At 42.6% G+C, this 12,501-nt stretch overlaps 1 protein-coding gene across 1 annotated transcript in view; it reads left to right on the top strand.

Moving 5' to 3' along the window:
- MYO10 (myosin X) overlaps positions 1-12,501 on the top strand; it is a 167,544-nt gene that overhangs the window by 53,898 nt on the left and 101,145 nt on the right. The gene's annotated exons all lie outside the window — the stretch shown is intronic.

Here is a 12,501-nt window from a genome sequence, read left to right on the forward strand (position 1 = left end):
CATTGGAAACTCACATTTATGCCTGTGGAATTATTTTAAGTGGGCATTCTACAGGTATGCTCCTGTGGGGTGTTTTTTTCTCCCCATAGTATAGTAGTATTTGTACATAGAAGCACAAGAATTTGTATTTCCATGGCATCTACTGGGCATGCAGGGTTTTGTGGTGTTGTCAGCAAATTTGTTAACTCAGCTTTTCAGATGGGTGAATCCCAGAATTGAACACTTCCAATATAGCAGTAGTTTTTATATTCTCTACAGTACAGGGGTCTCATGAGAATAACTTTATATAAATTTTCAAATCATACCAGAAACAAGTATGATTTTCTTGTACCTGCCTGTCTTGAAATAAATGAGGCATTGGATGATTCCTCACTGATGTTGAACTTCTGTGAATATAACTGAATGTTGAAGGTCTTTGTGTGCTTTGCCTCATCACCTCTACTTTGTCAGTGTGCATGTTAACAAAAATGTGTGAACATACCAGTATAAAGATATGTATTTGAAGCTATGGTGATGCAGAATGACAGATAAATAGTGGATCTCTTATTTGAATAGCTGGCAAGAGTTCTGTTACGCTGAAAGGAAGGAATATATGTATATATATCTCAATGGACTCTTTTAGGAAATAATCTCTTCTTTTACAGATTGAATACTTCATGTATATTTTTGTTGCAGTGGAAGAAACCTGCTTTTAGTGGTGATGCTGCTGTGGGTTTTGATGATGAAAGAGCTTGCAAAACAAACATTAAGGGTCTTTTTTTGTAAGATCACAGCATTTTCCGTATTTTGCAGTTGACTTAGAGTCAGTCATTACTTATGTGTCACCTGGTGGTGAGTCAGCTCCATACTGCATGACTAATTTGTCATGTTATCTTTTTTTTTCTTCTATAATCTGTTGAAATGATAGTTGGTACTGCAACTCTGAAGTCACTGATTGCTGTCGCTTTCTCATTAACGGGAAGTATGACCCTCTGTTGAATTGGCTCATTACACCTCAGTTCCATACCTTCAGGCGGTGTTTGGGCAATAAAATTACTCCAAATAAAATACTTGTTGGAGATGTTAGTATACAGAAGCCCTACTAATGGGATGCACATTGGTTTTCCTTCTTTACCTTTTTGTCCTAGCTGTGGTGAGCGTAAACTTGAAAGCACAAGTCTGACCTTCAATCCAGAGCACTTGAGTTTTGAAATAAGATGATGTCTTTTTTTAGAGTCCACCAGTGCAGCACGTGTTGGCATAGTGGGAGCCAGTCTTACAGTGCTCGGTCTGCCGATGTGCTATGCTCATTTGCAGCTTCATGGAACATCTTTCTTTACTGCTGAGGTTGTGTTTCTGTGATTCCCTTGATATTAAGAACTGCAGTCCTACGGCCACACTCAGACTTGGTTATTAGGTGGTAGCTCTTTACCAGCAGCTTTATGTAATTGTCCAGATATGCCCACCCTGTGATCTTTACTTTCCCCGCCACTGACAGTGGATTTTCCTGCACTATACATACTGTAGTACATTGTTGGTGTCATGGGTTTAATGGCTCTGGGATGAGGACAGGTGAGGCTGGGTACCGCACAGAACATCACTAACCTCTGGGTTTTAAAAATCAGTCAGACAAGAGTTGGCAGCCATAAGTCTTGTAGAAGAAATGCCTGTGCCTGCAGAAAAGTTTCTACAACTAGTTTAAGTTAACACTGTGCATAACAAAACGCAGTATCCAAACAGATGGTAGTAAATGCAAGATACTTTAAGGGGGAAGGAAAGACATGGCAGTATTTCAGGCTGAGACTTGCTAAATGGATACTGAATGTAGGTATATCTGTTTTCTGTGTTACACAGCTGCTCAGATTAAAAGATCGAAATGGTCTCTCCAACTTCATAACCTTTGTCTGTAGGATTGAAATATGCCTCTGTTTCTAGAAACTTCTAATTTAAACTGCCAGGCTGAAGTTACGGGTAACAAAAATCATCACATTATCAGCGCAGAAGGGAGTTTGTGTGGAACTAAGTCACTGGATTTTGCCAGTGAGTCTAAGCTAAGGTCTTGGCATACACAGGTGAGACAGAAGAGCAGAGAGAAATTGCTTGAATAATGTTAGGTATATACTCTCAGGATAAGGTGACATTAGCTCAAGCCCCAGGTAGCGAAACAAAACGGTTATTTAATACATCCTTTTTCTTCTAATCTGGTGCTGGTTGTTCTGTAGGAGAAAATTTCAGAGTTATAGATTGTTTGCTGTACTGCAATAGATTTGGGCAAATATACCCATCAGCTTGTAAGTTACGTGGATAAAAATGCTTAGACCAATGCTGTAATTTTTTTCTTCTACATTGCTTGCAGCAGAAGTTGCTTCCCTTCTAATGAGGCGAGAAAAATAAGAAAATGAGAGGTGAGAAAAACAAAATAAAAATCCTTGCTCATCTTGCATTCCACCAGAAATCATAATGAACAACACAGTAAACTTTGCAGACTACTTGAAATCTACGGTGAATTGTGGCATTTAGAGGGACAGGGGGTGGAATGTGTAAAGACAGGCAGCCCCTGCATTCTCCAGGGTCTTGCAGCTGGGCTCATTTGCCATCAGTCAGCTCTGTCCCAGGCGGACATGCTGCTTTATTCCTTACTCTCTGAGCCTGTTTCACGTTAAGCCCTAATCACTGTAAGTGTCTGTAATAATGACAACTAGTTGGTGTGCTAACAGGAAGACTGTACCCTTGGCAAGAACTGTGCATGGAATAAACTGAGCCTGTTTTGGGAGGTGGAAGGGGTCATATCTTTAGGGGAAGAAAATACTGGTTTTGATATGGGAAAAGGCAGCCTTTTGTCACCTGCAGGAGGGTTTTCCCCACTGATCTGTAAAACTGAGTTTTAGGATGTGATGTTTATCAGAAAACACAGTAAAATAGACCTGTTTGGATAGTTGAGAGTTGCCTGGGAAGGTCAGTGGAGGGGAGCCTTACAGTACAGTAGTCTGTGGTGTCCAAGTATCTCTCTCACAACCTTTCCTCCTGTGCAAGCAATCAGAAAAGGTGGTCCAATTTTAATCTGTGTCTTCTAATTATTTTTTAGTAACATGTCAGGGTAATCTCACCATATTTCATGTTGAACTTATATCTTACTCTCATTTTGAAGAATATAGACCAGAGTTTTTACAACTTCATGTGCTTGAGGTTCGTCAAAGTAAATTGAAGAACAAACAGTATCCTTACAAAGACAGAAAAATACTGGTGTGTTTTTCTTTGCAGCGAAAGGTTAGGTTTTACTTTCTGGGACTGCAGACTTTATGGTTATGTGTAAAGCTACCAAGTATTTCTCATAAGAATTTAAGACATCTTTCTTGTCTGTCCTCCTTCATAATTCTGACACAACTGCTGAAGAAATACTGTCTGCATTCGCGGGGGATGGGACACACGTGGAACGGACAGGGACAGAGGGAAGATGCTATGAGTTGCTCTTTGCTTGTATCATGGGAACCAGTTGTAGTTGGGCTTCTCCAAGACACACACGTACATGCTATCTGGTAGCAATACAACTGTGGTTTCCAAATGGAAACACAGGCTTGCTATGGAAAATTAAATTGCATACACACGTTTTAATAAGCAGGCCACCTTCATATGTGTTAAATTTGCTTGTTTGCTTCTGTAAGGCAGGAGATTCATAGGTCAAATGCAAACCAGCTGGTTTATGTGCTGATTTTATGGGAGTAACTTACAGAACGATCTATCAAACCTTTACAGCCAAGAGCAAGTTCTTTTCCTTATCTGTGTGTAATGCATGTTCTCACACGTATCGAAGTGATATCCATGCCATACGATAACACTTATGACATAGCTTTGAAAAGTATTGCATCTCTTGACCACTCCATCTGCCCATACCTGTGGATTCATGTCCTGCAATGACTGATGGGTGCTCCAGTCTCCTCAGCAAGTTCTAGCAGTGCCACGTACTTACCTCTTTCTTAAAAAAAGCCCACTACAGGCGTATAGCTAAGGCTGGGCATATTCAAACCTTCTACCGGTTCTTTTTTTAGAGCTTTAAGGTATTTAACATCCACAGGCTTTTCACGAGTGCAATGAAAAGAGATTCTTACCTGCACAGTAACAAAAAATGAGTGGTAATACATGGAGGATTATCTCTAAGGATGTAAAAAGGGGAACTCATAGTCAGTCTAAGACAGAATAAAAACTTGTTTTAAGCTGCTTGGTGAATTCTTGTGGCTCCTGTGACTGGTATATTTATCCATGCTCCTTGTAATGGAAACAAGCAAAAGAATATAATAGTGTTTTTCCCCAAACCAGACATATTAAAATAGGAGTGTTTTCATATTTGTACTTCAGTATCTCCAAGAGGTCTTTCCGTCTTTGTGCCAGACACAGTAAAATTTTATAGCAAAGAGGTAGCTTTATTTCCTAAAAAGCTTTCAGTCAAATAAAGAGCTCACTCTGGTGTACCTAACAATGTATACTTTATCTGACTAATCATCAAATTTACTAGCATGCATTTGAGAGAACCTAAATAATTAGTGCCTGACTATGTAATCAGTCTGACTAATGCTCCTGTTCGGTGCAAATTAGAAGATGACTGTGATGCGTTGCTTCTAACTAAGCAGTTTCTCTTTTTCCGAGTCTAAAAAGATTTTTGGATTTCAGCAGAAGTATGCATTCATGCCTACAGCAGTATCTTCTTGCAAATGAAAGTTGCTTGGGGGCTTGCAGTCCAAACAAATACACAAAAATCTCATTTTTTTGTAACTTTACACATTTCAAGTCTGCTCTCTTCCTTTCTACACCTTTTCACAACAAGATAAGGTAGGGGGGTTTATTTATTTATGGATGTGTCTGTCCTTTTCTTTTTACTCCGCTACTTCCCTTTTTCTTCACCATGGTTTCATGATGATTGAACCATTGTGGAATATTCGACTGTTTTTGCTGAACTTAAACCAGAGCTGTCCTTGGGCAACGGCAGTTCGGCGTGACCAGTCGTGTTGGTGGGCGCCTTGTTGTGAGAATGTTGTGTAAGTGTGAGAGCCCTGGCTGCATTGAAGCTTTAACCTTTGCCACAGCTGTGCCACAGCTAGCAAAGTGCCTCGGGAGCTTTTTAGGAGGACCTTGGGGTGGAAGAAAGCAAAGGCCCTGCTGCAACAGGCTGAGGTGTGCAGCAATACTAACTGACGGGTGGCACTTTTCCAGGAGCTGCCTATGGTTGTCTGCTGGAACCTGCTGCTGTTGTCTAACCACACTACTCCTGGAGAAGAGCAAGGCTCTAAGGGCGAAATGTACTCTGTAAGACTTTAAAGTAAGATGGCTTTGTGCTTTTTGAATATAATAACGTTTATGCTGATTTTTGATGAAACCTCCTCAAATAGTTAACCTGTCAGAATTGTTATTAAAAAACCCCAACTTTTTGCTTGCTGTATAGAAATTCAGAATTACTCCAGCTTCTTGCTCCCTACCCTCATATTTCACCTGTCATCTATTGTTTCTGCCAAGTCACCTGAGCAGCGGTAACAGCGGAGGGACCCCTGCCCTCCTGGGGAGGGTGGATGCTGCCTGCAGGGCTGGCGCAGCGGCCCATGGTTGCCTGCTGGCCAGGAAGCAGGGTCCCTTGTGTCTTCCCTCTGCAGACACAGAGTCCTTTCTCACGGCCCTGCTAGCAGGGCATGCGAGAGCAGTGCCCCTCGGGAAGGATTATTGCATAATTATTATTTTAGAGGATTTGCAGACTTGGGCAGCCATCCCTGCAGTAATCATACACTGGCAGGTTTGTCTCCAGCATGTGGAAGCTAGGATGTCTGGTTCTTTTTATTTCTAGACTGAAGCTGAAAATCTGGTTTACAGTCAGCTCCCCATCTTCTGGGAGAAGCAGGAGTGTGAGGCACCCCAAATTTGTGCAGGTTGTGCCGGGACGAGCAGTGTTAGCCCTACCTAACCATGGAGACAGCAGCACTGTGGGCTGGGGTGTTGAGGTTCAGTGTCGCAGTCTCCAGCAAGGCTGGTTCACTGGGGTGCAGAGCTGAAGCTGAGCAGCTTTTCATGTCTGCTGTGCTGTGTCAAAGCCAGTAAATCCTTCCAGCATGCTGCATGAAGCCACCTTCTGTCACAGCCTCCTTGCTCCTTTTTGGTGCTGCCACAGGCCGTAGTGAGCTTTACTGCTGGGACCAGGGACAAGGGCAGTGAGGCTGAGTGAACGACCGATCCCTTTCTAGACCCAGGCTAGTTCCACACATGGGCTATCCTGTGTCTCTGGACCGCATGTACTGGGGTCCTGCTTCACACATTTTGGTGCGAGGAAACTATACCTGTGCTGTGTGGACCCAGCTGGGACTTAACTCCAGCCTAGACTGTGAAATAAGGCTAAAGCATCTGCTGTCCCTAGACTGGGCTGCTCCTGCCAATGCTGATACAGGTTCCCCATGCCACAGAAATGGCACTGGCTAATTCTGAGTGTGGATAAATCACCTGCACCTATTTTTTTATCTGACATTGCTTCCACATTAGCAAAAAAAAAAAAAAAATAAAAAAATTGTTGATATTTGAGGTGTGTTCTTGGGCAGGGGAAACTATGCTGTTGTGGGACCTGGCGCTAACTTGGGTAGGTTGAAAGGCAGCTTTGGAGACCTGCGGAGTGCTGGTATGCTGCTGCCTACACTATAATTACCTCTGCATGTCAGAACCAGGCACATAGGTAAGGAGGGGTCACCCCTTCCACTGTCATCTAAGGGCATCTTCCAGTTACCTTCAGTCAGAGCTGAAAAAAATCCCAATTGCTCTTTAACTGAATTAATAGCTGGAGCGACAGAGGGAGTGGCCCTACTGTTTCTCCTCAGGTAGTCCTTTGCTGAGAGGCTGATGAATTGTTCTGAGATCAGCACACATGATAAAAGTTAACTTTGAAATAGCATAGCCTTGTTAACAAGGCTACCATAGAAACTGTACTGTATGCTTAGACTTGGGGAAAATGCCCAGTGTTTCATGTTCACCTGCCCACAGTTCTGCTTTGAGCATTCTCCATTGTGTGTTACGTGTCATCATGTACTTACTTGTTCTCGTAGATAGTTGTCCTGAGGAGTTTACTGTACTCAGGGCTTCACTTCCTCCTTTTTCTACCTCCCACCCCCTGGTGTAAGTTACCATTATATACCTACAATTTTTGGGGAAACAGGAGTTGAATAGACAGTTACATCATTAAAGGGCTGCTTCAATGAAGACGTTTTGAGCTGTAAATAAATTATGTTCTTGGCTGTCTTGTTAGCAATGTAACTGTGTCAAAACCTCACACCACAGGCAACCTGCAAAAACAACACTGGCTTAATGAAGAGCTCCTCTGATCCTTTAAAAAACTAGAAAAGAGCAAGTGAGGGACTGATGTTCAAGCTGAGGTGTTTGCACAGTGCTGGGATCACGTGTTACCCTGTTCCTATTTTCAGGGTTCGAGCAACACTTAAGTAGTGCTGGGGGGGGTATGGGTAGGAGCGTGGCGTGCAGGTTGCCCATCAAGGGGCAGGGGGGTTGGATTGTCTTTACAAGGCAATTAGTGATACTGTAGAAATACTGTTCTGTGATATTGTAAGGAAAAAAAGAAGTTAGTTAAAAAAAAGAGTATAAAGTGACTCTGGCTTTTGTTGTCTATTCAAGCGAATAGCTCGTGCTTCAATTCAGGCTTACATTTTCAGGATCGGGAGTGGCTTGAAGCTGCGTCAGGGGAAATTCAGATTGGACATTAGGGAAAAGGTTCTTCACTGAGAGGGTGGTCAGTCACTGAAAGAGGCTCCCCAGGGAAGGTGGTCATGGTACCAAGCCTGTTCAAGGAGTGTCTGAGAGACGCTGTGAGTCATATGGTTTAGTTTTAGGTAGTCCTGTGAGCAGCAACTCGATTATCCTTATGGGTCCCTTCCAACTTGAGGTATGCTGTGACTCTGCGATCTCTGCAAACTCATACAGAGCTTTGACCCAATCTCTCATATTCAGGTTTTCTATTTTTAGAATCATTTAGGTTGGAAAAAACCTTTAAGATCATAGAGTCTAACCGTTGACACTAAGTCCACCACTAAATCATGTCCCTAAGTACCGTATCTGTAAATAACTCCTGGGATGGTGACTCAACCACTTCCCTGGGCAGCTTGTTCCAGTGCTTGATAGCTGTTTCAGTGTATCTTGTAACATAAAGAGAAAAAACCCTGAAACTTTTTTTTTTTTTTTTAAACAAGCGAAGGTTATAGTAGATGCCTATCTAAATTTCACCAGTTACCTCAAACGATCTTGGAAATTAGTCCCTCAAAGATAATTTCAGAGCTCTACCAGTTCACTCTCATGTTAACCTTTTGCCTATTCTGCTTCTCTGTAAACTTGTCAATATGGAAAGGTCTAAAAGGTGGTTATTATATTAAGGCAGGAAGGTCCTGCTGAAGCAGACACAATGCCATTGTGAAGAAAAAGTTTGATTGAAAAGTTATTTAAGTAAAACTGAATATTGCTGCTGTGAGGTGTGTAGTACTACACTAGGAGAAACCAAGCCAAGATTTGGTGAAACTTAAAAAAAAAAAAAAAAAAAAAAAAAAGGGGTGGGGTGGGGAGCATACTTAATTTATGAGAGTTTTGTAGTTAAATGTTGTCAGGAGATCTGAAAGCTGAGATTGCATGTATATGAACTTCCTCTACATACATGCAAGTTGTTACGTCTTTATTTCACAAACAGCTTTAAAAATGTTCAGTGCAGTGAGTGTTTTTGGCCTTCAGCACTGGATTCATGAGTAACGCCTGCCAGTACCCCTTTCTTTATGTTATTTTATGGTGCTGAGGTGTTCAGGACATCTCATGTAACGTTTACTTTCCTGTTTTCAGTAGTAGCTCTCCTTGGCTGTCTGACAGCACTTGCGTGTTTGCTGTAACATCAGGTCCTCCCTTGGGCATGGGTAGGGTGGACAGGGAACCAGTCAACTGACAGTGGGAATGAGGTGCAGTCATGGTATTTGTAGGTGAGCTTCTTAAAAATCGAGCTTTGTGGTGTCTTCAGGTGCTATATGTATGTAGTGTCGCTTGCAAAGAAAGTTAAATTAAAGATGCACTTTTTTTTTTTTTCTTGTAAGAATTAGCATGGACTGCCTAGAGGCTTACTGTAGTATAATCTGGGTAACATTGATGTGCTTAATTTGAATTAAATTTCTTTATTGTCTGTGCAGGCAAGCACAATTGAAGGGTCATAAGTGCTGAACCTGTAATTGGAAGCTTGTTCCTACTTGATGATAGAGCTTGTCTACAAACAGAAACAGGCCAGTGTGTGGAATAAACTTCCTTGAAATACCTCTTTGTGGAATGGGCGTTAAGTGGGAAGTCTTTGTCAGACAAGCTTACTGACAGTGGTCAGCGCGTAGGGGAACAACAAAGCGCTGTGAAGTCGTGGGTTTGCTGAGCCCTGCTGCGGCCTGGCCAGGATTGCCATCCCGGCAGCGTGCTTCCCCGCACCCTGGAGCTCGGGGCAAAGAGGGATATTATTAGTTGTTGGTGTGACAGCCTGAAAGGTGTGGTAGGAAAGGCGTTAGGAGGAGGTGCTGCAAGCTATGGCTGGTGCTGTCCCTGCTGGAGGCTGGGGAGAGGGTGGGGAGAGGCACCGCGACAGGCTCCCAACGCTTGAACCTGGGAGCAGCTCCCAGCCCAGATGTCCCAAGTGCTGGCAAGTCTGGGAAGCATTAGGAAAGGGGGGCTGAGGGGAAGGGTTTGGAAGGGGGTTGATTGATAGGAGGGACGAAGACTGAAAATGGCAGGAACCAAAGCGAGCAGAGGGTAAGGACGAAATAGAGCGTTATACACAATGTATGGGCTGTGTGTTACCCGACTGATTTGGTAGGTACAGTTAACGTACAGAGTGGACATTTAGATATTTCGCGTTAGAGGCCGATTACTATCTAACTGGGAAGGGAGGCTGGGGAGTGGGGTGATTGCCGGGCTGAATGGGGAGGAATTTTACAAAACGGGTGGGAAATAAGCTGGTTCTCGGTTGATGTGGGTATGGGCTATTAGCTTGAAGGCCCGCGTTAGTCACAGTAGTAATTATACCAGTTTAGTTGGTAATATTTTTTTTCTTGACATCAATAAATGCCTTACATAAAATTAATTTTGTTTTCCTCCATAGTTTAATAGATAAGAAAATTCACTGCGGGTTTTGTTGGGTGTTTTTTGGGGGGTTGGGTTTTTTGGTTTGTTGGGGGGTTTTGGGGGTTTTTTTGGTTGCTTTGAAAAAGATTAAATGAAACTGCATCAAAGCAAGCCTTGGGCCCTGGTACATCTTGTTGCCTGAAATACTGTTTTGGGACAATGGAATGGATATCTAAGGGCAACTGTAACAGAGAAATAATAAATTACTAGACAGAAGCGTTGCTTGGGTCTTACTCTTGTCATGATTAACCATAGAATTTAAAATGCTGGTAGTTCATCTGCTTTTGGTCTTAAATTGCTTTTGAGTTATAACAGAGCCTCCTTGTCCCATTTTTAAAGTATTTACTTAGACAGTAGATCTCTTCAGGAAAAAAAAAAGAGTAAAATCCTAGATTTTTATTTTTGTTTTTAATCTCTGGGTCCTTGGGCTTGTTGTGATTTATTTTTCACCCTGGAACGCCGCATTCCACAGCTTGTAATGTGAGCCCAAGGCCTCTTTTTTCTGCTTGGACTCATGTATGAAGACATTTTATAAGATTTACTGCATTCTTTTAACTTCTAAACACGAGGGAAACACAAATGGTGATCCTCAGTTCAGACCAACAGCAGAGAATGAAAAAAAAAATATGGATATTTTGAAGTGGATGTGTCTCTGTACAGTCCTGTATGTTTTGCTGGGCTGTGCTCATCTCTCCACTGTGGGGTCACTGACCGTAAGCAAAAAGATGCCGTAGAAAACTGAGGGTGCTGATGCCTTGAACATACGAGCCAAGTCCTCTGGAGTTGCTGTTGAGTCGTGGATTTTCGTGGGCATCACCATAGCAGCCGTAGGGATTAACCCTGTGAAAAACTCAAGGAGAGCAGTCCCTGGGGCAACAGCAGCAAGGGTATAGGCTTCACTTGTTGGGTCTGAATTAAATTTGCTTTCTGGTGTGTGTGAGCTGGCCAGACGTTGTAGCAGTTGGTTGGCTAGTATCATAGGCATTATTGAAAAAAGTTTGGTTGTATATATAATATTATTTGTTGTTTGTTTGTAAACCTCTTAGTCTCTCAGATGACTTCTGCACAATACCTCTTTGCCTTAACTTTCCCAGCCTTACCGATTTTTATGTTTAAACTACCATATTTTACATTATCTCTCTGGTCATATGGAATTGAGCAACTTTACTTAAATCGAGTGGGTGACAGGACTTTGATATTTCTGTTTTCCCTGTACAAAGCAGTATTATCTTCTGCAAGACCTGCAGTTTGTGAAGTACACCTAAGGTTGATAAAAAAGTCCCTTCCGTAGAAAAGGGCAGCGGATGGAGGTTGGTTGCTCCTTTCCTTTAAGCGCTACCAAAAACTCTTCTTGATTTATTGCAACAACACTGGCCAGGGGCATGCTAATCTATGTAAGCATTCCTGAGCACCACAGCACGCAGTACTTGGCATCGGTCAGACGCCACCATGTCTGGTGTGTGTTTTTGATGGTGAAACTGATGCCATGTGACTGACTGAAACGGTTGCTGCCCACGTGGTCAGCGATGGCCGTGAGGGATGGTCCAGCTCGAGGCCATGGGCAGGCATCTCATCCCTGTCTGGAAGCAGCCGGGGTGGGAAGCCAGTGCCTGCTGCTGCCCTTTGCTCTGATTCAAATCTCAATCTTCAGATTAAAGAAAAAGACCTGAGCCTGCCCTGGCTGGGAGTTGTGTTTGGGAGGGGCGCGCATTCAGGTCACTGTATAAAAGGGCTGTTTTAAAAAATGCTCACAATATATAAACTTCTCAGTAGACACCCTTGCACGTTTTCAGAGAGCAGATTCAGTAACGATCTAGCTTGGGTCAGGTCTTCTGAGATGCAGACCAGGCTGTTTCTGCCTTTAAATAAAAATCTCATGGAAATCTCACTATGAAGATTGTTGTAATTCAAATACTGAATCAAGTTGATCAAGAAACTTTTGGAGTACCTTCTGCCTTCCTCCCATCCAATGTGGATCATCAGCATCAGACCAAAAACCCATCTCCTTGTGAAAAACACCCTGAGCTACTCAGTTGTACATGGGCTCCGCACAGACTGGAAAGACTGAATGTAACATCTAGCTTTCGCAAGAAGTGGGGATTATGTGGGTTTTTTGATGTGCTTTACCTAAGCACTTAATTCAGTATTCTGCTAAATTCACTTGACTCGGCTGTTGTGAAATCTCTTGATACTGTTTAATGACCTTATTTAAGCAGGGTTTTTGTCACTTGGCATCATGTCACAAAATGATACAGTAGGAGAGAAAGCATGTGTGGTCCTGCCATTGAGAGCCCACTCTGACGTTCTTTCCTGGTGTTAATAAATTGTATTACTAATGAAATCTTTTGTTAATAC

Source organism: Falco cherrug, chromosome 3 (assembly GCF_023634085.1).
Source record: "Falco cherrug isolate bFalChe1 chromosome 3, bFalChe1.pri, whole genome shotgun sequence".
Classification (NCBI taxonomy): Eukaryota; Metazoa; Chordata; class Aves; order Falconiformes; family Falconidae; genus Falco; species Falco cherrug.